This window comes from Meleagris gallopavo, chromosome 8 (assembly GCF_905368555.1).
Source record: "Meleagris gallopavo chromosome 8, MGAL_WU_HG_1.1, whole genome shotgun sequence".
NCBI classification, from domain to species: domain Eukaryota; kingdom Metazoa; phylum Chordata; class Aves; order Galliformes; family Phasianidae; genus Meleagris; species Meleagris gallopavo.
In genome coordinates this window covers 19,310,721-19,336,685 of record NC_139411.1, presented here as the reverse complement: position 1 = coordinate 19,336,685, position 25,965 = coordinate 19,310,721, and the positions used below count along the sequence as shown (strand labels likewise).

The 25,965-nt window shown below is 58.5% G+C and overlaps 1 long non-coding RNA gene across 1 annotated transcript; it reads right to left on the bottom strand.

The window, feature by feature from the left end:
• Positions 1 to 4,097: 4,097 nt before the first annotated feature.
• LOC146543871 (uncharacterized) lies at positions 4,098 to 12,168 on the bottom strand. The gene is made up of 5 exons (XR_014884717.1): positions 11,023 to 12,168; positions 8,745 to 10,651; positions 6,628 to 8,534; positions 4,510 to 6,416; positions 4,098 to 4,324 (listed from the first exon to the last, which is right to left on the bottom strand). It is a non-coding gene; the product is annotated as an uncharacterized LOC146543871 (long non-coding RNA).
• Between the last annotated feature and the right edge of the window lie 13,797 nt (positions 12,169 to 25,965).

Below are 25,965 nucleotides of genomic sequence, written 5' to 3'. Positions count from 1 at the left end.
AATGTATTGCTATTTTAGATCTAAATAGAGGAACTCCCCTTTCTTTTCATACCATTACACTAAATTACCTATAGGCTGACATCCCTTTCCACTACAGTTTCCTGACAGCTGGAATGTAGAACTACAGCAGGGCACTCTGAATGGAAAAATATTTTTAAATGTACTCTAAGAGCAGGATTCGATTAGTCTTGAGTTCAGTGAGTCAAAGACTTAGCATTTCAGACTTGATTGCCTTTTATAAGGTCACACCATGTAAAATAAATCTACTTTTAAATCATATTTCACTGTTTGTTTCTTTTGTGAGATAAATGGTAAAATTCAATAGAGTTAGAACTCCACTGCTGAAATATATTTACCAGTCCTCACCCAGTGGATGCAGCAGGGGGTTTTGTAGAGGAAGAGTGCCTTGACCCCACTGCTATCAGCGCCATTCAAGAGACTCATGGTAGTACGATGGCCATTCTGTGTGTGTCATTTGTGGAGTAGCCTCTAGCTAAGCAGCACATTTATTTTAGTGGCATGACCTGCCCTAACTGGGTCATTACTTTTTAAGAGTGCTTAATTTATTTAGCAGCCTGCTTGGTTGGTCGCTAGAGGGCAGGAAAGAAAAGGGGATGGCTGGGTAGGGACAGTCAACAATAATTAATACTGTACCTTAGGAAATTATAACACATGCTAATAAAAAAAATACACTTTTTTTTTTTTTGAGAAAGAGAGAAGTAGCCTATTAATAAACTTTTAAAACTATGAATAGACTTTCACAATGCAAGCTACTTTTCCAAAATAAGAGACTAGTAAATTTAAGAAATAAGAACATATCACAAAATGTAAAAAGAACAGGTTGCAGAACAGTGAATGCGTGTGCAGCCATTGCTTCAAAGAACTATCTCCCTTCTCACCCCATCTCCGAAGCACTTTGGCAACTTGTCCTAAGCAAGCAGGAGTTTTGCCAGTCACTCTCTGTAGTTACTGGTTTGTACGTGCCAGCTTTGCTTTACCAGCAGATAAGGGTAAAGGGGAAAATATAAAATGTTGTTCTGGAAAAAAATGATAGTTTTATATTTTATATAGAAATATATTTTATATAAAAATACAAAATAAAATATATTTTGTTTTAAAACTTTATATTTTTGAGGCAGTGAAATACAGAAACTGAGTATTGTGGAGAGGAACAGATATGTAACTAAGTGGTCCTATAGATGGAGCTACAGCTGCGTGGTGCTGACAGGCTGCAATGGTAGAGGATGCTGCTGTTCATTAGAAGCTAAACAACAATAAATTTTCTTTATTAAAGATCAAATGTTTTGCCATCTGCTTAGACCTTTCATGCTTCTTTTTTTTTCCATCTTTTCATGAATAACTTGGTTTAATGAAAACCATATTACTTTACTATGTATACTGCTATTATTTTGTACTGTAAAAGCTCAAAACTAATGCAAGGCAAAATCAATTATTTCTGTGATACACATTTCAAGCTTCCCGGTTATGGCATATCTTTTTGCACTCAAAAACTTGTTAATGTCAAAGGGGAACATATGAATCTAATACCTTATTACTATATAATCTTAATAATCTAGCTAAAATACAAGTAAAAGCTATTATTACTTCACTTGGAATGCATATTAACTGCTAGACAGAAAAGTCTCGAGAGTAATTCATTTAAAATCTGTGTAGAGAAATACTTATTGGTACCTCCTTTATTTTCTGTGGAGTTTGTCTGGCTCACCCCTCTGATGCCTTACAGGGTCCTACGGCTGATGCTGCTGACTTTGTACAGTAGGTGAGTTAAGTGGCACAGAAACATCAGTGTGTTTTCTATGCAGTGGCAGGGATGTAGGTCTTCTCTCTTGGAATATGCTTGGGTTTATCTAAATATGCTTTCTGAATATTGTCTTTGTTCTCTTTAAAGGTTTTTAGGTAAAGTCTATGAAAGCTGGTGGCGTGCATTTTCCATTTTTCATGAAGAGCTTTGCAGTAAGCAGATCATCCAATCATTCTTTCCATTCTTTGAGGGCTAAATGGCAGTAGTACACTGCTTTTTTATTTCTTTTTTTCTTTTCAATATATATGGTGATTTCCCCTTATAAGTCAGGCTCTGATGGGTCTAGCATCACGTGGCTACTAACTACTACTACTTGCAATTGGACTTGATGATCCTTGAAGTCCCTTCCAATCTGAGTAAATTCTATGATTCTGTGATTCTAAGTACATATCTGGGATGTATGTAATATACACAGACATCTCTCTCGCACACATAATTTCTATCTAGTCTACTAGAAAATACAGAATCATCTCTGTAGGATTATCTCCAACTTCACAAGATCTATTAATTATAAACTCATTTTTCTATAAAAGCTATCAAATTAAGGCAATTAGTTTATGAAGGTGTCATTGAGGCTGTCACGCTATAGAAATTTATACACTATCTCAGTTTAATGCTCCCATTTTCTAGCTTGTATCCAAAAAAGTTTGGCCTGTGATCTAGCAAGATTCTAAATTATGCAGGAAGTCTGAAAATACGATCTTTTCAGCATGCTCTGTATACCTGCAGGCAAGAGTGGTTTTCTTTTCTACCTGAAAAAAATATTATATGGCAAGTTCTGAAAGATTTCACAGTTCTCTTTGAAAATATAAACTAACAAAGCATAGAGGTGAAAGACAGACCTCTTTGCAACGTACTGGCTGATCCACATATTTGAGGTGGGACGCTATAGATACTTGTTCAGGAAAATCTATACTGGCAAAGTGATTTGTATCCCTTTATGCACTGCTACAGAAATATTATTGAAGCTTGTACACAGAGTACTTAAACCCATTTAGTTTTACCAGATTTACAACAGCAATCAGAGAACCTTCAGAACTTAACTTCAGGTAGCAGTCTTAGCATTAAGATGATTATCAAAACATATCACACCTTTTGCTACTCCCTTTGTGGTGACTTATCCTTCTACCTTTCCCATTTACTGGCATCATTGTTTTAACGCTCTTCTTACCCCACTTGCCCTCTTAGACAGCAGCTAGTTCTACTTGCACCCCCTGTCCCGGTCTCTCGGCCTTCCCCGCCCACCCAGGAAGCAGAGAAGAGAGCCAAAAACTTCATAGGACTAAACTACCCACCAAATTAGCCACAACATTATAGAAGCAAAATCAACAACCCCATCAATCAAGGCCAAGTTACCACAGAACACGCAGTAACATCGAGTTTGAAAATAGGGAAGGGATAAAGCACCAGCAGAGAACACTGACAGATCATGGGGAACCAGGGACATACCTACCCCTGAGCACATCCCATTCGTCCCATAAACACAAAGAAATACCTAGCATATGGCTAGATTTGGCTCTGAAAAAAAAGCAATGGGAGAAGACTTAAGCACAAGTGAACATGGAAGAGAGACATCTTACCTGGATGAAAACTTATACCTGAGGCTGCTTGACACAAGACATGGGCAAGACTAAGGGAAGAGCTGTGCTATATCAGTCAGCCCTAGACACCAAAATCCACCAATATTCTCACCTCAGATTGTATGATTCTCCTTAATGAAGGAGAAAAAAAAAAAAACAAAAAGCTGTTGGAGAGGGTCCAGAGAAGGGCCACAAACATAATCAGGGGGCTGGAGCACCTCCCCTATGAAGATAGGCTGAGGGAGCTGAACTGGTTCAGCCTGGAGAAAAGCAAGGAAGACTGCAGGGTGACCTAATTGCAGCCTTTCAGTACCTAAAAGGAGCCTATAAACAGGAAGGGAGCCATCTCTTTGGGTAGATAACAGCAGGACACAGGGAAATGATTTTAAGTTGAGGGAGGGAAGGTTTAGGATGGAAGTCAGGGAGAAGATGTTTACTAGGAGAGGGATGAGGTGCTGCCCAGAAAGGTTGTGGACACCCCACCCCTGCAGGCAATCAAGGCCTGGTATAATATCAAATAAGAAGAGAGGTGATCCTGCCCGTGGCAGAGGGGTAGGAGAACCATGATAGTTGAGGTTGACCCAACAAAGGCCATTTTATGATAATGTGATAGAGGTTGGCAAAAAAACTCAACCAGTAAGAAAAAAAAGGTTTAATAAAACAAAGACTTTATTTAAAGCCAAAATTCAACACATACAAGAGACTAACAGTAAATATCAATAGAAGACCAACATAAAAAACAAATGCATACTCCGGAAACTACACTGCCAAAAGGAAAGCTATGAAGTCCTCCACAAACATAAGAATTGTGCCTCCAAAAGGCCAAAGCTAAGCCATAAGATAAATAACCAGCAGTTGACACTTAAAGCCGGCCCATGCCCCCAGGACCACATGCTCTTTCTTCTTTCTTCTGCAGCAGCTCCTGAAATGGAAGCAAGGAACATGAGACATAATAAGCAGGAAATCCAGCAATTGAAGGAAATAGGAAACCCAGAGAGACAACGGAAATCAGAAAGCGACCACCCAGCCAAGGAAGGCCTTGCAACCCCCCCCCAACCTGCCCCCAAATTCATTCCAGCAAAAACTACTTTGAGCAGCTTTTCTCACCTCACTGACGCACGGAGGACTTCCAGCCGGTGCCGCGGGGGATCACAGAGGTGGGCAGACTGGGCAAACGGGGCTGGGCACGCAAAAAGCAGTGGCCAAAGAGTCAGCTTCCCTGATTACAGGGGACCCCCGGCCACTGGCTCCGTTACAAAGGGCCTGGGACTGCGGGGCACAGTTGCTCCCTGACTTACAGGGCAGCCCCCATCCCTATGCCCGAGGGAGGCTCCTTCTCCCCCAGTCCAGGGCACCTCGACCCACACCCCGCTAACGGGGCGGTCACCCCACGCAGGCTGCCAGCAGAGCACAAACGCTCACGCACCCAGACCCTGATTACAGGCGGGTGGACAACACCCCTGGAGCCACAGAGCTCGGTTTCCCCCCCAGCGGCAGGAACAACTCTCAGCAGCCAGGCAGCGGGGCGGCACAGACAAAGGCCACAGCCAGGATTCCAACCCTGATTCCAGGGAGGGCGCAAGCCCAACCCCACATCTCGCGGCCCCGTGCCTCTGAAAGGTCGGGGCCACACTCCTGCCCGAGTACGGGGGGTCCCTCAGAACGCAGCTCAGCAAGCACACACGGGGGGCACGCACAGCCCTGCCTACAGGACGGTGCCCCCACACCTCACCCTCTCCAAGAAGCCCCGCGGAGCACGAGGCTCCCGCCAACGCCTGAGCTACAGGCTGGCCCGCCCGGCAGCAGCAGAACATCACCAACGTCTTGTTTTTTGGGAGCCCAGGGAGCAACCTCGACCCACCGAGCGGGGAGGTCACCCCACACACAAGCAGCACCTCAACCTGCACCCTCTGACGGGACAGGGAGGGGTCATTCCCACCAGCTGGATGGCTAAAGCAGCCGGCTGCAACGCCGCAGCCTCCCCACACCTGACTACAGGGCGGGCGGGCTGCTCAGGGACAGAGGGCTCCGCAGCTTGGGACACACACCCCGAGTACGGGGCTGTCACGCCGCCAGCAGAACAGGCGGCCACGCAAGGACAGGCCCAAGCCCTGCCTACAGGGTGGCCTCGGCCACAGAGCTATCATGTGGCTCTGATCTGTACTAAGTAAAAAGGAGGAAGACAGGACACTCGCTGCGCTCGTGGGACTAAGAGGGAACACCCCTTCTGCGGCATGCGCCAAAGTCCTCCAATCCCCCCCGGGAAGTCGAAGCTAAGCTGCAGCCATTTTTGTGGGGGCCTAAAGGGAAAGCTCAGTCGCACAGTCACTCCACAAACACAAACAAGGAAAGGAAGGGCAACACACACACACAGGCACGACTTTCCAGAAGGGAAGGACAACGCAGCGCAGCCAAACCCTGGGAATAAACCCACAGCCACGGGCAACAGACAAGAGCCTGTGACCTGTCCCTAGCCTGCACGGAGGCCACAGACCTCAACGTGCCAAGGGGCTTCGCAGGTAAAGCCAAAGGACAAAGGCCTCGACGCACACCCCGAGTACAGGGCCGTCGCATTGACAGGCCACCACCAGGCAACGATGCCGAGGGGCCGGAGGAGGAAGAGGGGCAGGGAAACGGCACTACCCTGCTTACAGGGTGGCCTTGGGGTCCGGCGAGCTCCATTTCCCACTCGGGTGCGGAGAGGTGGCTCTCGCCCTGCGTTACAGGGGGCCACGCTCCCCAGGCAGCCAAAGGAGCAGCAAGGCAAAAGGCCAACTACAGCAAAGACCCGAGCCCTGCTTACAGGGAGGTCGCCCAGCACAAAGGCGGCCAGGTCACCAAAGGCGCCGGCAACGCTCAACTCAAATGTGACTGTGCCCCCGCTAACGGGACAGGTGCTTTGCCCAGAGTGCCTCTCTCCTTCCCCCCCGCATCTGCACGCTTCGGCTTCCTCTTCTTGCTTGCTCCTGCCTCCCAGGTCCCCACGCCGCTTCTTCCTTCTTCTGCAGCAGCTCCTGAAACAGCAGCGGGGACACCATTAGACCTGCGGAGTGGCAAGCCCCCCACGTGAAGGAAAACACAAACGCCACGTGAAGGAAAACACAAACGCAGCATCGCAAAGCAACCCGGCACGCGACCACCCAGCCAAGGAAGGCCTTGCAACCCCCCCCCCAACCTGCCCCCAAATTCATTCCAGCAAAAACTACTTTGAGCAGCTTTTCTCACCTCACTGACGCACGGAGGACTTCCAGCCGGTGCCGCGGGGGATCACAGAGGCGGGCAGACTGGGCAAACGGGGCTGGGCACGCAAAAAGCAGTGGCCAAAGAGTCAGCTTCCCTGATTACAGGGGACCCCCGGCCACTGGCTCCGTTACAAAGGGCCTGGGACTGCGGGGCACAGTTGCTCCCTGACTTACAGGGCAGCCCCCATCCCTATGCCCGAGGGAGGCTCCTTCTCCCCCAGTCCAGGGCACCTCGACCCACACCCCGCTAACGGGGCGGTCACCCCACACAGGCTGCCAGCAGAGCACAAACGCTCACGCACCCAGACCCTGATTACAGGCGGGTGGACAACACCCCTGGAGCCACAGAGCTCGGTTTCCCCCCCAGCGGCAGGAACAACTCTCAGCAGCCAGGCAGCGGGGCGGCACAGACAAAGGCCACAGCCAGGATTCCAACCCTGATTCCAGGGAGGGCGCAAGCCCAACCCCACATCTCGCGGCCCCGTGCCTCTGAAAGGCCGGGGCCACACTCCTGCCCGAGTACGGGGGGTCCCTCAGAACGCAGCTCAGCAAGCACACACGGGGGGCACGCACAGCCCTGCCTACAGGACGGTGCCCCCACACCTCACCCTCTCCAAGAAGCCCCGCGGAGCACGAGGCTCCCGCCAACGCCTGAGCTACAGGCTGGCCCGCCCGGCAGCAGCAGAACATCACCAACGTCTTGTTTTTTGGGAGCCCAGGGAGCAGCCTCGACCCACCGAGCGGGGAGGTCACCCCACACACAAGCAGCACCTCAACCTGCACCCTCTGACGGGACAGGGAGGGGTCATTCCCACCAGCTGGATGGCTAAAGCAGCCGGCTGCAACGCCGCAGCCTCCCCACACCTGACTACAGGGCGGGCGGGCTGCTCAGGGACAGAGGGCTCCGCAGCTTGGGACACACACCCCGAGTACGGGGCTGTCACGCCGCCAGCAGAACAGGCGGCCACGCAAGGACAGGCCCAAGCCCTGCCTACAGGGTGGCCTCGGCCACAGAGCTATCATGTGGCTCTGATCTGTACTAAGTAAAAAGGAGGAAGACAGGACACTCGCTGCGCTCGTGGGACTAAGAGGGAACACCCCTTTTGCGGCATGCGCCAAAGTCCTCCAATCCCCCCCGGGAAGTCGAAGCTAAGCTGCAGCCATTTTTGTGGGGGCCTAAAGGGAAAGCTCAGTCGCACAGTCACTCCACAAACACAAACAAGGAAAGGAAGGGCAACACACACACACAGGCACGACTTTCCAGAAGGGAAGGACAACGCAGCGCAGCCAAACCCTGGGAATAAACCCACAGCCACGGGCAACAGACAAGAGCCTGTGACCTGTCCCTAGCCTGCACGGAGGCCACAGACCTCAACGTGCCAAGGGGCTTCGCAGGTAAAGCCAAAGGACAAAGGCCTCGACGCACACCCCGAGTACAGGGCCGTCGCATTGACAGGCCACCACCAGGCAACGATGCCGAGGGGCCGGAGGAGGAAGAGGGGCAGGGAAACGGCACTACCCTGCTTACAGGGTGGCCTTGGGGTCCGGCGAGCTCCATTTCCCACTCGGGTGCGGAGAGGTGGCTCTCGCCCTGCGTTACAGGGGGCCACGCTCCCCAGGCAGCCAAAGGAGCAGCAAGGCAAAAGGCCAACTACAGCAAAGACCCGAGCCCTGCTTACAGGGAGGTCGCCCAGCACAAAGGCGGCCAGGTCACCAAAGGCGCCGGCAACGCTCAACTCAAATGTGACTGTGCCCCCGCTAACGGGACAGGTGCTTTGCCCAGAGTGCCTCTCTCCTTCCCCCCCGCATCTGCACGCTTCGGCTTCCTCTTCTTGCTCGCTCCTGCCTCCCAGGTCCCCACGCCGCTTCTTCCTTCTTCTGCAGCAGCTCCTGAAACAGCAGCGGGGACACCATTAGACCTGCGGAGTGGCAAGCCCCCCACGTGAAGGAAAACACAAACGCCACGTGAAGGAAAACACAAACGCAGCATCGCAAAGCAACCCGGCACGCGACCACCCAGCCAAGGAAGGCCTTGCAACCCCCCCCCAACCTGCCCCCAAATTCATTCCAGCAAAAACTACTTTGAGCAGCTTTTCTCACCTCACTGACGCACGGAGGACTTCCAGCCGGTGCCGCGGGGGATCACAGAGGCGGGCAGACTGGGCAAACGGGGCTGGGCACGCAAAAAGCAGTGGCCAAAGAGTCAGCTTCCCTGATTACAGGGGACCCCCGGCCACTGGCTCCGTTACAAAGGGCCTGGGACTGCGGGGCACAGTTGCTCCCTGACTTACAGGGCAGCCCCCATCCCTATGCCCGAGGGAGGCTCCTTCTCCCCCAGTCCAGGGCACCTCGACCCACACCCCGCTAACGGGGCGGTCACCCCACGCAGGCTGCCAGCAGAGCACAAACGCTCACGCACCCAGACCCTGATTACAGGCGGGTGGACAACACCCCTGGAGCCACAGAGCTCGGTTTCCCCCCCAGCGGCAGGAACAACTCTCAGCAGCCAGGCAGCGGGGCGGCACAGACAAAGGCCACAGCCAGGATTCCAACCCTGATTCCAGGGAGGGCGCAAGCCCAACCCCACATCTCGCGGCCCCGTGCCTCTGAAAGGCCGGGGCCACACTCCTGCCCGAGTACGGGGGGTCCCTCAGAACGCAGCTCAGCAAGCACACACGGGGGGCACGCACAGCCCTGCCTACAGGACGGTGCCCCCACACCTCACCCTCTCCAAGAAGCCCCGCGGAGCACGAGGCTCCCGCCAACGCCTGAGCTACAGGCTGGCCCGCCCGGCAGCAGCAGAACATCACCAACGTCTTGTTTTTTGGGAGCCCAGGGAGCAACCTCGACCCACCGAGCGGGGAGGTCACCCCACACACAAGCAGCACCTCAACCTGCACCCTCTGACGGGACAGGGAGGGGTCATTCCCACCAGCTGGATGGCTAAAGCAGCCGGCTGCAACGCCGCAGCCTCCCCACACCTGACTACAGGGCGGGCGGGCTGCTCAGGGACAGAGGGCTCCGCAGCTTGGGACACACACCCCGAGTACGGGGCTGTCACGCCGCCAGCAGAACAGGCGGCCACGCAAGGACAGGCCCAAGCCCTGCCTACAGGGTGGCCTCGGCCACAGAGCTATCATGTGGCTCTGATCTGTACTAAGTAAAAAGGAGGAAGACAGGACACTCGCTGCGCTCGTGGGACTAAGAGGGAACACCCCTTTTGCGGCATGCGCCAAAGTCCTCCAATCCCCCCGGGGAAGTCGAAGCTAAGCTGCAGCCATTTTTGTGGGGGCCTAAAGGGAAAGCTCAGTCGCACAGTCACTCCACAAACACAAACAAGGAAAGGAAGGGCAACACACACACACAGGCACGACTTTCCAGAAGGGAAGGACAACGCAGCGCAGCCAAACCCTGGGAATAAACCCACAGCCACGGGCAACAGACAAGAGCCTGTGACCTGTCCCTAGCCTGCACGGAGGCCACAGACCTCAACGTGCCAAGGGGCTTCGCAGGTAAAGCCAAAGGACAAAGGCCTCGACGCACACCCCGAGTACAGGGCCGTCGCATTGACAGGCCACCACCAGGCAACGATGCCGAGGGGCCGGAGGAGGAAGAGGGGCAGGGAAACGGCACTACCCTGCTTACAGGGTGGCCTTGGGGTCCGGCGAGCTCCATTTCCCACTCGGGTGCGGAGAGGTGGCTCTCGCCCTGCGTTACAGGGGGCCACGCTCCCCAGGCAGCCAAAGGAGCAGCAAGGCAAAAGGCCAACTACAGCAAAGACCCGAGCCCTGCTTACAGGGAGGTCGCCCAGCACAAAGGCGGCCAGGTCACCAAAGGCGCCGGCAACGCTCAACTCAAATGTGACTGTGCCCCCGCTAACGGGACAGGTGCTTTGCCCAGAGTGCCTCTCTCCTTCCCCCCCGCATCTGCACGCTTCGGCTTCCTCTTCTTGCTCGCTCCTGCCTCCCAGGTCCCCACGCCGCTTCTTCCTTCTTCTGCAGCAGCTCCTGAAACAGCAGCGGGGACACCATTAGACCTGCGGAGTGGCAAGCCCCCCACGTGAAGGAAAACACAAACGCCACGTGAAGGAAAACACAAACGCCACGTGAAGGAAAACACAAACGCCACGTGAAGGAAAACACAAACGCCACGTGAAGGAAAACACAAACGCCACGTGAAGGAAAACACAAACGCCACGTGAAGGAAAACACAAACGCCACGTGAAGGAAAACACAAACGCCACGTGAAGGAAAACACAAACGCAGCATCGCAAAGCAACCCGGCACGCGACCACCCAGCCAAGGAAGGCCTTGCAACCCCCCCCCAACCTGCCCCCAAATTCATTCCAGCAAAAACTACTTTGAGCAGCTTTTCTCACCTCACTGACGCACGGAGGACTTCCAGCCGGTGCCGCGGGGGATCACAGAGGCGGGCAGACTGGGCAAACGGGGCTGGGCACGCAAAAAGCAGTGGCCAAAGAGTCAGCTTCCCTGATTACAGGGGACCCCCGGCCACTGGCTCCGTTACAAAGGGCCTGGGACTGCGGGGCACAGTTGCTCCCTGACTTACAGGGCAGCCCCCATCCCTATGCCCGAGGGAGGCTCCTTCTCCCCCAGTCCAGGGCACCTCGACCCACACCCCGCTAACGGGGCGGTCACCCCACACAGGCTGCCAGCAGAGCACAAACGCTCACGCACCCAGACCCTGATTACAGGCGGGTGGACAACACCCCTGGAGCCACAGAGCTCGGTTTCCCCCCCAGCGGCAGGAACAACTCTCAGCAGCCAGGCAGCGGGGCGGCACAGACAAAGGCCACAGCCAGGATTCCAACCCTGATTCCAGGGAGGGCGCAAGCCCAACCCCACATCTCGCGGCCCCGTGCCTCTGAAAGGCCGGGGCCACACTCCTGCCCGAGTACGGGGGGTCCCTCAGAACGCAGCTCAGCAAGCACACACGGGGGGCACGCACAGCCCTGCCTACAGGACGGTGCCCCCACACCTCACCCTCTCCAAGAAGCCCCGCGGAGCACGAGGCTCCCGCCAACGCCTGAGCTACAGGCTGGCCCGCCCGGCAGCAGCAGAACATCACCAACGTCTTGTTTTTTGGGAGCCCAGGGAGCAGCCTCGACCCACCGAGCGGGGAGGTCACCCCACACACAAGCAGCACCTCAACCTGCACCCTCTGACGGGACAGGGAGGGGTCATTCCCACCAGCTGGATGGCTAAAGCAGCCGGCTGCAACGCCGCAGCCTCCCCACACCTGACTACAGGGCGGGCGGGCTGCTCAGGGACAGAGGGCTCCGCAGCTTGGGACACACACCCCGAGTACGGGGCTGTCACGCCGCCAGCAGAACAGGCGGCCACGCAAGGACAGGCCCAAGCCCTGCCTACAGGGTGGCCTCGGCCACAGAGCTATCATGTGGCTCTGATCTGTACTAAGTAAAAAGGAGGAAGACAGGACACTCGCTGCGCTCGTGGGACTAAGAGGGAACACCCCTTTTGCGGCATGCGCCAAAGTCCTCCAATCCCCCCGGGAAGTCGAAGCTAAGCTGCAGCCATTTTTGTGGGGGCCTAAAGGGAAAGCTCAGTCGCACAGTCACTCCACAAACACAAACAAGGAAAGGAAGGGCAACACACACACACAGGCACGACTTTCCAGAAGGGAAGGACAACGCAGCGCAGCCAAACCCTGGGAATAAACCCACAGCCACGGGCAACAGACAAGAGCCTGTGACCTGTCCCTAGCCTGCACGGAGGCCACAGACCTCAACGTGCCAAGGGGCTTCGCAGGTAAAGCCAAAGGACAAAGGCCTCGACGCACACCCCGAGTACAGGGCCGTCGCATTGACAGGCCACCACCAGGCAACGATGCCGAGGGGCCGGAGGAGGAAGAGGGGCAGGGAAACGGCACTACCCTGCTTACAGGGTGGCCTTGGGGTCCGGCGAGCTCCATTTCCCACTCGGGTGCGGAGAGGTGGCTCTCGCCCTGCGTTACAGGGGGCCACGCTCCCCAGGCAGCCAAAGGAGCAGCAAGGCAAAAGGCCAACTACAGCAAAGACCCGAGCCCTGCTTACAGGGAGGTCGCCCAGCACAAAGGCGGCCAGGTCACCAAAGGCGCCGGCAACGCTCAACTCAAATGTGACTGTGCCCCCGCTAACGGGACAGGTGCTTTGCCCAGAGTGCCTCTCTCCTTCCCCCCCGCATCTGCACGCTTCGGCTTCCTCTTCTTGCTCGCTCCTGCCTCCCAGGTCCCCACGCCGCTTCTTCCTTCTTCTGCAGCAGCTCCTGAAACAGCAGCGGGTACACCATTAGACCTGCGGAGTGGCAAGCCCCCCACGTGAAGGAAATCACAAACGCAACGTGAAGGAAAACACAAACGCAGCATCGCAAAGCAACCCGGCACGCGACCACCCAGCCAAGGAAGGCCTTGCAACCCCCCCCCAACCTGCCCCCAAATTCATTCCAGCAAAAACTACTTTGAGCAGCTTTTCTCACCTCACTGACGCACGGAGGACTTCCAGCCGGTGCCGCGGGGGATCACAGAGGCGGGCAGACTGGGCAAACGGGGCTGGGCACGCAAAAAGCAGTGGCCAAAGAGTCAGCTTCCCTGATTACAGGGGACCCCCGGCCACTGGCTCCGTTACAAAGGGCCTGGGACTGCGGGGCACAGTTGCTCCCTGACTTACAGGGCAGCCCCCATCCCTATGCCCGAGGGAGGCTCCTTCTCCCCCAGTCCAGGGCACCTCGACCCACACCCCGCTAACGGGGCGGTCACCCCACGCAGGCTGCCAGCAGAGCACAAACGCTCACGCACCCAGACCCTGATTACAGGCGGGTGGACAACACCCCTGGAGCCACAGAGCTCGGTTTCCCCCCCAGCGGCAGGAACAACTCTCAGCAGCCAGGCAGCGGGGCGGCACAGACAAAGGCCACAGCCAGGATTCCAACCCTGATTCCAGGGAGGGCGCAAGCCCAACCCCACATCTCGCGGCCCCGTGCCTCTGAAAGGCCGGGGCCACACTCCTGCCCGAGTACGGGGGGTCCCTCAGAACGCAGCTCAGCAAGCACACACGGGGGGCACGCACAGCCCTGCCTACAGGACGGTGCCCCCACACCTCACCCTCTCCAAGAAGCCCCGCGGAGCACGAGGCTCCCGCCAACGCCTGAGCTACAGGCTGGCCCGCCCGGCAGCAGCAGAACATCACCAACGTCTTGTTTTTTGGGAGCCCAGGGAGCAACCTCGACCCACCGAGCGGGGAGGTCACCCCACACACAAGCAGCACCTCAACCTGCACCCTCTGACGGGACAGGGAGGGGTCATTCCCACCAGCTGGATGGCTAAAGCAGCCGGCTGCAACGCCGCAGCCTCCCCACACCTGACTACAGGGCGGGCGGGCTGCTCAGGGACAGAGGGCTCCGCAGCTTGGGACACACACCCCGAGTACGGGGCTGTCACGCCGCCAGCAGAACAGGCGGCCACGCAAGGACAGGCCCAAGCCCTGCCTACAGGGTGGCCTCGGCCACAGAGCTATCATGTGGCTCTGATCTGTACTAAGTAAAAAGGAGGAAGACAGGACACTCGCTGCGCTCGTGGGACTAAGAGGGAACACCCCTTTTGCGGCATGCGCCAAAGTCCTCCAATCCCCCCGGGAAGTCGAAGCTAAGCTGCAGCCATTTTTGTGGGGGCCTAAAGGGAAAGCTCAGTCGCACAGTCACTCCACAAACACAAACAAGGAAAGGAAGGGCAACACACACACACAGGCACGACTTTCCAGAAGGGAAGGACAACGCAGCGCAGCCAAACCCTGGGAATAAACCCACAGCCACGGGCAACAGACAAGAGCCTGTGACCTGTCCCTAGCCTGCACGGAGGCCACAGACCTCAACGTGCCAAGGGGCTTCGCAGGTAAAGCCAAAGGACAAAGGCCTCGACGCACACCCCGAGTACAGGGCCGTCGCATTGACAGGCCACCACCAGGCAACGATGCCGAGGGGCCGGAGGAGGAAGAGGGGCAGGGAAACGGCACTACCCTGCTTACAGGGTGGCCTTGGGGTCCGGCGAGCTCCATTTCCCACTCGGGTGCGGAGAGGTGGCTCTCGCCCTGCGTTACAGGGGGCCACGCTCCCCAGGCAGCCAAAGGAGCAGCAAGGCAAAAGGCCAACTACAGCAAAGACCCGAGCCCTGCTTACAGGGAGGTCGCCCAGCACAAAGGCGGCCAGGTCACCAAAGGCGCCGGCAACGCTCAACTCAAATGTGACTGTGCCCCCGCTAACGGGACAGGTGCTTTGCCCAGAGTGCCTCTCTCCTTCCCCCCCGCATCTGCACGCTTCGGCTTCCTCTTCTTGCTCGCTCCTGCCTCCCTGGTCCCCACGCCGCTTCTTCCTTCTTCTGCAGCAGCTCCTGAAACAGCAGCGGGGACACCATTAGACCTGCGGAGTGGCAAGCCCCCCACCCACGTGAAGGAAAACACAAACGCCACGTGAAGGAAAACACAAACCCACGCAACGCAAAGCAACCCGGCACGCGACCACCCAGCCAAGGAAGGCCTTGCAACCCCCCCCCAACCTGCCCCCAAATTCATTCCAGCAAAAACTACTTTGAGCAGCTTTTCTCACCTCACTGACGCACGGAGGACTTCCAGCCGGTGCCGCGGGGGATCACAGAGGCGGGCAGACTGGGCAAACGGGGCTGGGCACGCAAAAAGCAGTGGCCAAAGAGTCAGCTTCCCTGATTACAGGGGACCCCCGGCCACTGGCTCCGTTACAAAGGGCCTGGGACTGCGGGGCACAGTTGCTCCCTGACTTACAGGGCAGCCCCCATCCCTATGCCCGAGGGAGGCTCCTTCTCCCCCAGTCCAGGGCACCTCGACCCACACCCCGCTAACGGGGCGGTCACCCCACACAGGCTGCCAGCAGAGCACAAACGCTCACGCACCCAGACCCTGATTACAGGCGGGTGGACAACACCCCTGGAGCCACAGAGCTCGGTTTCCCCCCCAGAGGCAGGAACAACTCTCAGCAGCCAGGCAGCGGGGCGGCACAGACAAAGGCCACAGCCAGGATTCCAACCCTGATTCCAGGGAGAGCGCAAGCCCAACCCCACATCTCGCGGCCCCGTGCCTCTGAAAGGCCGGGGCCACACTCCTGCCCGAGTACGGGGGGTCCCTCAGAACGCAGCTCAGCAAGCACACACGGGGGGCACGCACAGCCCTGCCTACAGGACGGTGCCCCCACACCTCACCCTCTCCAAGAAGCCCCGCGGAGCACGAGGCTCCCGCCAACGCCTGAGCTACAGGCTGGCCCGCCCGGCAGCAGCAGAACAACACCAACGTCTTGTTTTTTGGGAGCCCAGGGAGCAGCCTCGACCCACCGAGCGGGGAGGTCACCCCACACACAAGCAGCACCTCAACCTGCACCCTCTGACGGGACAGGGAGGGGTCATTCCCACCAGCTGGATGGCTAAAGCAGCCGGCTGCAACGCCGCAGCCTCCCCACACCTGACTACAGGGCGGGCGGGCTGCTCAGGGACAGAGGGCTCCGCAGCTTGGGACACACACCCCGAGTACGGGGCTGTCACGCCGCCAGCAGAACAGGCGGCCACGCAAGGACAGGCCCAAGCCCTGCCTACAGGGTGGCCTCGGCCACAGAGCTATCATGTGGCTCTGATCTGTACTAAGTAAAAAGGAGGAAGACAGGACACTCGCTGCGCTCGTGGGACTAAGAGGGAACACCCCTTTTGCGGCATGCGCCAAAGTCCTCCAATCCCCCCCGGGAAGTCGAAGCTAAGCTGCAGCCATTTTTGTGGGGGCCTAAAGGGAAAGCTCAGTCGCACAGTCACTCCACAAACACAAACAAGGAAAGGAAGGGCAACACACACACACAGGCACGACTTTCCAGAAGGGAAGGACAACGCAGCGCAGCCAAACCCTGGGAATAAACCCACAGCCACGGGCAACAGACAAGAGCCTGTGACCTGTCCCTAGCCTGCACGGAGGCCACAGACCTCAACGTGCCAAGGGGCTTCGCAGGTAAAGCCAAAGGACAAAGGCCTCGACGCACACCCCGAGTACAGGGCCGTCGCATTGACAGGCCACCACCAGGCAACGATGCCGAGGGGCCGGAGGAGGAAGAGGGGCAGGGAAACGGCACTACCCTGCTTACAGGGTGGCCTTGGGGTCCGGCGAGCTCCATTTCCCACTCGGGTGCGGAGAGGTGGCTCTCGCCCTGCGTTACAGGGGGCCACGCTCCCCAGGCAGCCAAAGGAGCAGCAAGGCAAAAGGCCAACTACAGCAAAGACCCGAGCCCTGCTTACAGGGAGGTCGCCCAGCACAAAGGCGGCCAGGTCACCAAAGGCGCCGGCAACGCTCAACTCAAATGTGACTGTGCCCCCGCTAACGGGACAGGTGCTTTGCCCAGAGTGCCTCTCTCCTTCCCCCCGCATCTGCACGCTTCGGCTTCCTCTTCTTGCTCGCTCCTGCCTCCCAGGTCCCCACGCCGCTTCTTCCTTCTTCTGCAGCAGCTCCTGAAACAGCAGTGGGACACCATTAGACCTGCGGAGTGGCAAGCCCCCCACGTGAAGGAAAAGAAAACACAAACGCAGCATCGCAAAGCAACCCGGCACGCGACCACCCAGCCAAGGAAGGCCTTGCAACCCCCCCCCAACCTGCCCCCAAATTCATTCCAGCAAAAACTACTTTGAGCAGCTTTTCTCACCTCACTGACGCACGGAGGACTTCCAGCCGGTGCCGCGGGGGATCACAGAGGTGGGCAGACTGGGCAAACGGGGCTGGGCACGCAAAAAGCAGTGGCCAAAGAGTCAGCTTCCCTGATTACAGGGGACCCCCGGCCACTGGCTCCGTTCAAAGGGCCTGGGACTGCGGGGCACAGTTGCTCCCTGACTTACAGGGCAGCCCCCATCCCTATGCCCGAGGGAGGCTCCTTCTCCCCCAGTCCAGGGCACCTCGACCCACACCCCGCTAACGGGGCGGTCACCCCACGCAGGCTGCCAGCAGAGCACAAACGCTCACGCACCCAGACCCTGATTACAGGCGGGTGGACAACACCCCTGGAGCCACAGAGCTCGGTTTCCCCCCCAGCGGCAGGAACAACTCTCAGCAGCCAGGCAGCGGGGCGGCACAGACAAAGGCCACAGCCAGGATTCCAACCCTGATTCCAGGGAGGGCGCAAGCCCAACCCCACATCTCGCGGCCCCGTGCCTCTGAAAGGCCGGGGCCACACTCCTGCCTGAGTACGGGGGGTCCCTCAGAACGCAGCTCAGCAAGCACACACGGGGGGCACGCACAGCCCTGCCTACAGGACGGTGCCCCCACACCTCACCCTCTCCAAGAAGCCCCGCGGAGCACGAGGCTCCCGCCAACGCCTGAGCTACAGGCTGGCCCGCCCGGCAGCAGCAGAACATCACCAACGTCTTGTTTTTTGGGAGCCCAGGGAGCAACCTCGACCCACCGAGCGGGGAGGTCACCCCACACACAAGCAGCACCTCAACCTGCACCCTCTGACGGGACAGGGAGGGGTCATTCCCACCAGCTGGATGGCTAAAGCAGCCGGCTGCAACGCTGCAGCCTCCCCACACCTGACTACAGGGCGGGCGGGCTGCTCAGGGACAGAGGGCTCCGCAGCTTGGGACACACACCCCGAGTACGGGGCTGTCACGCCGCCAGCAGAACAGGCGGCCACGCAAGGACAGGCCCAAGCCCTGCCTACAGGGTGGCCTCGGCCACAGAGCTATCATGTGGCTCTGATCTGTACTAAGTAAAAAGGAGGAAGACAGGACACTCGCTGCGCTCGTGGGACTAAGAGGGAACACCCCTTTTGCGGCATGCGCCAAAGTCCTCCAATCCCCCCCGGGAAGTCGAAGCTAAGCTGCAGCCATTTTTGTGGGGGCCTAAAGGGAAAGCTCAGTCGCACAGTCACTCCACAAACACAAACAAGGAAAGGAAGGGCAACACACACACACAGGCACGACTTTCCAGAAGGGAAGGACAACGCAGCGCAGCCAAACCCTGGGAATAAACCCACAGCCACGGGCAACAGACAAGAGCCTGTGACCTGTCCCTAGCCTGCACGGAGGCCACAGACCTCAACGTGCCAAGGGGCTTCGCAGGTAAAGCCAAAGGACAAAGGCCTCGACGCACACCCCGAGTACAGGGCCGTCGCATTGACAGGCCACCACCAGGCAACGATGCCGAGGGGCCGGAGGAGGAAGAGGGGCAGGGAAACGGCACTACCCTGCTTACAGGGTGGCCTTGGGGTCCGGCGAGCTCCATTTCCCACTCGGGTGCGGAGAGGTGGCTCTCGCCCTGCGTTACAGGGGGCCACGCTCCCCAGGCAGCCAAAGGAGCAGCAAGGCAAAAGGCCAACTACAGCAAAGACCCGAGCCCTGCTTACAGGGAGGTCGCCCAGCACAAAGGCGGCCAGGTCACCAAAGGCGCCGGCAACGCTCAACTCAAATGTGACTGTGCCCCCGCTAACGGGACAGGTGCTTTGCCCAGAGTGCCTCTCTCCTTCCCCCCCGCATCTGCACGCTTCGGCTTCCTCTTCTTGCTCGCTCCTGCCTCCCAGGTCCCCACGCTGCTTCTTCCTTCTTCTGCAGCAGCTCCTGAAACAGCAGCAGGGACACCATTAGACCTGCGGAGTGGCAAGCCCCCCACGTGAAGGAAAAGACAAACGCAGCATCGCAAAGCAACCCGGCACGCGACCACCCAGCCAAGGAAGGCCTTGCAACCCCCCCCCAACCTGCCCCCAAATTCATTCCAGCAAAAACTACTTTGAGCAGCTTTTCTCACCTCACTGACGCACGGAGGACTTCCAGCCGGTGCCGCGGGGGATCACAGAGGCGGGCAGACTGGGCAAACGGGGCTGGGCACGCAAAAAGCAGTGGCCAAAGAGTCAGCTTCCCTGATTACAGGGGACCCCCGGCCACTGGCTCCGTTACAAAGGGCCTGGGACTGCGGGGCACAGTTGCTCCCTGACTTACAGGGCAGCCCCCATCCCTATGCCCGAGGGAGGCTCCTTCTCCCCCAGTCCAGGGCACCTCGACCCACACCCCGCTAACGGGGCGGTCACCCCACACAGGCTGCCAGCAGAGCACAAACGCTCACGCACCCAGACCCTGATTACAGGCGGGTGGACAACACCCCTGGAGCCACAGAGCTCGGTTTCCCCCCCAGCGGCAGGAACAACTCTCAGCAGCCAGGCAGCGGGGCGGCACAGACAAAGGCCACAGCCAGGATTCCAACCCTGATTCCAGGGAGGGCGCAAGCCCAACCCCACATCTCGCGGCCCCGTGCCTCTGAAAGGCCGGGGCCACACTCCTGCCCGAGTACGGGGGGTCCCTCAGAACGCAGCTCAGCAAGCACACACGGGGGGCACGCACAGCCCTGCCTACAGGACGGTGCCCCCACACCTCACCCTCTCCAAGAAGCCCCGCGGAGCACGAGGCTCCCGCCAACGCCTGAGCTACAGGCTGGCCCGCCCGGCAGCAGCAGAACATCACCAACGTCTTGTTTTTTGGGAGCCCAGGGAGCAGCCTCGACCCACCGAGCGGGGAGGTCACCCCACACACAAGCAGCACCTCAACCTGCACCCTCTGACGGGACAGGGAGGGGTCATTCCCACCAGCTGGATGGCTAAAGCAGCCGGCTGCAACGCCGCAGCCTCCCCACACCTGACTACAGGGCAGGCGGGCTGCTCAGGGACAGAGGGCTCCGCAGCTTGGGACACACACCCCGAGTACGGGGCTGTCACGCCGCCAGCAGAACAGGCGGCCACGCAAGGACAGGCCCAAGCCCTGCCTACAGGGTGGCCTCGGCCACAGAGCTATCATGTGGCTCTGATCTGTACTAAGTAAAAAGGAGGAAGACAGGACACTCGCTGCGCTCGTGGGACTAAGAGGGAACACCCCTTTTGCGGCATGCGCCAAAGTCCTCCAATCCCCCCCGGGAAGTCGAAGCTAAGCTGCAGCCATTTTTGTGGGGGCCTAAAGGGAAAGCTCAGTCACACAGTCACTCCACAAACACAAACAAGGAAAGGAAGGGCAACACACACACACAGGCACGACTTTCCAGAAGGGAAGGACAACGCAGCGCAGCCAAACCCTGGGAATAAACCCACAGCCACGGGCAACAGACAAGAGCCTGTGACCTGTCCCTAGCCTGCACGGAGGCCACAGACCTCAACGTGCCAAGGGGCTTCGCAGGTAAAGCCAAAGGACAAAGGCCTCGACGCACACCCCGAGTACAGGGCCGTCGCATTGACAGGCCACCACCAGGCAACGATGCCGAGGGGCCGGAGGAGGAAGAGGGGCAGGGAAACGGCACTACCCTGCTTACAGGGTGGCCTTGGGGTCCGGCGAGCTCCATTTCCCACTCGGGTGCGGAGAGGTGGCTCTCGCCCTGCGTTACAGGGGGCCACGCTCCCCAGGCAGCCAAAGGAGCAGCAAGGCAAAAGGCCAACTACAGCAAAGACCCGAGCCCTGCTTACAGGGAGGTCGCCCAGCACAAAGGCGGCCAGGTCACCAAAGGCGCCGGCAACGCTCAACTCAAATGTGACTGTGCCCCCGCTAACGGGACAGGTGCTTTGCCCAGAGTGCCTCTCTCCTTCCCCCCCGCATCTGCACGCTTCGGCTTCCTCTTCTTGCTCGCTCCTGCCTCCCAGGTCCACACTCCGCGTCCTGCAGCTCCTGGACAGCCTCCTGAGACCAGCTCCTGAGACAGCAGCTCCTGAGACAGCAGCTCCTGAGACAGCAGCTCCTGAGACAGCAGCTCCTGAGACAGCAGCTCCTGAGACAGCAGCTCCTGAGACAGCAGCTCCTGAGACAGCAGCTCCTGAGACACCATTAGACCTGCGGAGTGGCAAGCCCCCCACGTGAAGGAAAAGACAAACGCAACATCGCAAAGCAACCCGGCACGCGACCACCCAGCCATGGAAGGCCTTGCAACCCCCCCCCAACCTGCCCCCAAATTCATTCCAGCAAAAACTACTTTGAGCAGCTTTTCTCACCTCACTGACGCACGGAGGACTTCCAGCCGGTGCCGCGGGGGATCACAGAGGCGGGCAGACTGGGCAAACGGGGCTGGGCACGCAAAAAGCAGTGGCCAAAGAGTCAGCTTCCCTGATTACAGGGGACCCCCGGCCACTGGCTCCGTTACAAAGGGCCTGGGACTGCGGGGCACAGTTGCTCCCTGACTTACAGGGCAGCCCCCATCCCTATGCCCGAGGGAGGCTCCTTCTCCCCCAGTCCAGGGCACCTCGACCCACACCCCGCTAACGGGGCGGTCACCCCACGCAGGCTGCCAGCAGAGCACAAACGCTCACGCACCCAGACCCTGATTACAGGCGGGTGGACAACACCCCTGGAGCCACAGAGCTCGGTTTCCCCCCCAGCGGCAGGAACAACTCTCAGCAGCCAGGCAGCGGGGCGGCACAGACAAAGGCCACAGCCAGGATTCCAACCCTGATTCCAGGGAGGGCGCAAGCCCAACCCCACATCTCGCGGCCCCGTGCCTCTGAAAGGCCGGGGCCACACTCCTGCCCGAGTACGGGGGGTCCCTCAGAACGCAGCTCAGCAAGCACACACGGGGGGCACGCACAGCCCTGCCTACAGGACGGTGCCCCCACACCTCACCCTCTCCAAGAAGCCCCGCGGAGCACGAGGCTCCCGCCAACGCCTGAGCTACAGGCTGGCCCGCCCGGCAGCAGCAGAACATCACCAACGTCTTGTTTTTTGGGAGCCCAGGGAGCAGCCTCGACCCACCGAGCGGGGAGGTCACCCCACACACAAGCAGCACCTCAACCTGCACCCTCTGACGGGACAGGGAGGGGTCATTCCCACCAGCTGGATGGCTAAAGCAGCCGGCTGCAACGCCGCAGCCTCCCCACACCTGACTACAGGGCGTGCGGGCTGCTCAGGGACAGAGGGCTCCGCAGCTTGGGACACACACCCCGAGTACGGGGCTGTCACGCCACCAGCAGAACAGGCGGCCACGCAAGGACAGGCCCAAGCCCTGCCTACAGGGTGGCCTCAGCCACAGAGCTATCATGTGGCTCTGATCTGTACTAAGTAAAAAGGAGGAAGACAGGACACTCGCTGCGCTCGTGGGACTAAGAGGGAACACCCCTTTTGCAGCATGCGCCAAAGTCCTCCAATCCCCCCCGGGAAGTCGAAGCTAAGCTGCAGCCATTTTTGTGGGGGCCTAAAGGGAAAGCTCAGTCGCACAGTCACTCCACAAACACAAACAAGGAAAGGAAGGGCAACACACACACACAGGCACGACTTTCCAGAAGGGAAGGACAACGCAGCGCAGCCAAACCCTGGGAATAAACCCACAGCCACGGGCAACAGACAAGAGCCTGTGACCTGTCCCTAGCCTGCACGGAGGCCACAGACCTCAACGTGCCAAGGGGCTTCGCAGGTAAAGCCAAAGGACAAAGGCCTCGACGCACACCCCGAGTACAGGGCCGTCGCATTGACAGGCCACCACCAGGCAACGATGCCGAGGGGCCGGAGGAGGAAGAGGGGCAGGGAAACGGCACTACCCTGCTTACAGGGTGGCCTTGGGGTCCGGCGAGCTCCATTTCCCACTCGGGTGCGGAGAGGTGGCTCTCGCCCTGCGTTACAGGGGGCCACGCTCCCCAGGCAGCCAAAGGAGCAGCAAGGCAAAAGGCCAACTACAGCAAAGACCCGAGCCCTGCTTACAGGGAGGTCGCCCAGCACAAAGGCGGCCAGGTCACCAAAGGCGCCGGCAACGCTCAACTCAAATGTGACTGTGCCCCCGCTAACGGGACAGGTGCTTTGCCCAGAGTGCCTCTCTCCTTCCCCCCCGCATCTGCACGCTTCGGCTTCCTCTTCTTGCTCACTCCTGCCTCCCAGGTCCCCACGCCGCTTCTTGCGGCTCCTGAGACAGCAGCGGGGACACCATTAGACCTGCGGAGTGGCAAGCCCCCCACGTGAAGGAAAACACAAACGCAACATCGCAAAGCAACCCGGCACACGACCACCCAGCCATGGAAGGCCTTGCAACCCCCCCCCAACCTGCCCCCAAATTCATTCCAGCAAAAACTACTTTGAGCAGCTTTTCTCACCTCACTGACGCACGGAGGACTTCCAGCCGGTGCTGCGGGGGATCACAGAGGCGGGCAGACTGGGCAAACGGGGCTGGGCACGCAAAAAGCAGTGGCCAAAGAGTCAGCTTCCCTGATTACAGGGGACCCCCAGTCACTGGCTCCATTGCAAATGCACTCATTATCATTGCAGTAGTTTTTCTGTACAGAGTCAATCATTGTACCTCCTTAACTCCCCTGTATCCTGAGTGTGCCCCTTGTGACAGTTTTGTTCTTTTCACCGGAGATCACCTCTTTTGTTTTTCATATCATATTCTGAGTTCCATAATTTCATCTTTTTTACTCATTCCCCACTTTTTGGCAGCATACTCATAGGATGTTACAAGAGATACTGCCAATTCTTTACATTCACTGCCATCAATTGCCTTAAAGGGTAACTAAAAACCTGACATTCCAACTTATATTTCTCGTGGCGCATCCTACCTTTTTCTCTTATTGAGTTTCTTCATCATCTTTAGCTTCTTAAGCAGCAGACCTGTACTTTTCTACTACCCTCCTTTCAAACTCACTGCACGACTCAAGTCCGCCCCATACCCACTGCCCCATTTAAGAATTAAAAGGAAATGTGTCTGTATGGATCAACACACTAACAGCAGATGCTCTCCTTTATTATAGCTGCATGTTGTTGTCTCTTAGCATCTTCTCCCACACGGCAGTTTCCGAAGCCCCCCGCCGGAGCCCGCCCGCGGGCGCCGCCTCACGAAGCCCCCCGCCGGAGCCCGCCCGCGGGCGCCGCCTCACGAAGCCCCCCGCCGGAGCCCGCCCGCGGGCGCCGCCTCACGAAGCCCCCCGCCGGAGCCCGCCCGCGGGCGCCGCCTCACGAAGCCCCCCGCCGGAGCCCGCCCGCGGGCGCCGCCTCACGAAGCCCCCCGCCGGAGCCCGCCCGCGGGCGCCGCCTCACGAAGCCCCCCGCCGGAGCCCGCCCGCGGGCGCCGCCTCACGAAGCCCCCCGCCGGAGCCCGCCCGCGGGCGCCGCCTCACGAAGCCCCCCGCCGGAGCCCGCCCGCGGGCGCCGCCTCACGAAGCCCCCCGCCGGAGCCCGCCCGCGGGCGCCGCCTCACGAAGCCCCCCGCCGGAGCCCGCCCGCGGGCGCCGCCTCACGAAGCCCCCCGCCGGAGCCCGCCCGCGGGCGCCGCCTCACGAAGCCCCCCGCCGGAGCCCGCCCGCGGGCGCCGCCTCACGAAGCCCCCCGCCGGAGCCCGCCCGCGGGCGCCGCCTCACGAAGCCCCCCGCCGGAGCCCGCCCGCGGGCGCCGCCTCACGAAGCCCCCCGCCGGAGCCCGCCCGCGGGCGCCGCCTCACGAAGCCCCCCCCGCCCTCACAAAGCCTGCTCTTGCACCTCAGCCCCGCTCCAAGCCCTCACGCCTCAGCCTAAATTCGACGCACCCCGGTCCCTCTGTACCTCAGCTCTGAAGACCGTTTGCAGTTTGCCGTCGTCGTCGTCGCTACTGTTACCGCTGCCTTTCCCTCACAACATCCCGTTTCTTCTCACACACTGTAGAGATTAACTCTCTCACCTTTCCGCCCGCGCACCTTATATAGATGTCCGGGCTGCCGGCCAGCCAATAGGAGCCCAGAACGCCACTGCTCCTTCCCGCCTTTGTCGTTTCCCGCCGCTTTCTATTCTCACCTACGCGTTCCCATCCTTTCTAGATGAGGGCGGTCGGGCCGGGGTCACCTGAAGGTCAGGGCCGGGGTCACCTGAAGGTCACTGCCCTTCTCTCAGGCGTTGCCGCTGGACCCCTCAGGTAGAGCTGCCTCACAGGTGATCTCATCCCACAAACGGTCACTTGGCAGAGCTGCCTGTGGGGAACTCATTTCTTCCATTTCAGTGTTTCTTTTAACAGTCACGTACACATCAGGTGTTCCTTCCTGAGCTGTAGATGTCCACAAACATAATTAAAAAATTAAAAAAGAAAAAAGTATATATATATATATTTTAAGGAATTCTTCACTGTGGCACCTCCCATCTCTGCCTCTACAGCAAAAATCCCTTCTGAGCTCTGAGATACCATTATTGAGGAAGAAGTGAAAAAAGCTGATACCTGATATAGGAAGGATACAATTTATTTGTCAACTCAGGATGTTCTTGTTTTATAGACCTGCTTGTATTTTATAACTCATTTACACACTGTGTTTGGAAATGCTCACCTAATGGCTATTGCCTTGCAGTGTGTGTTT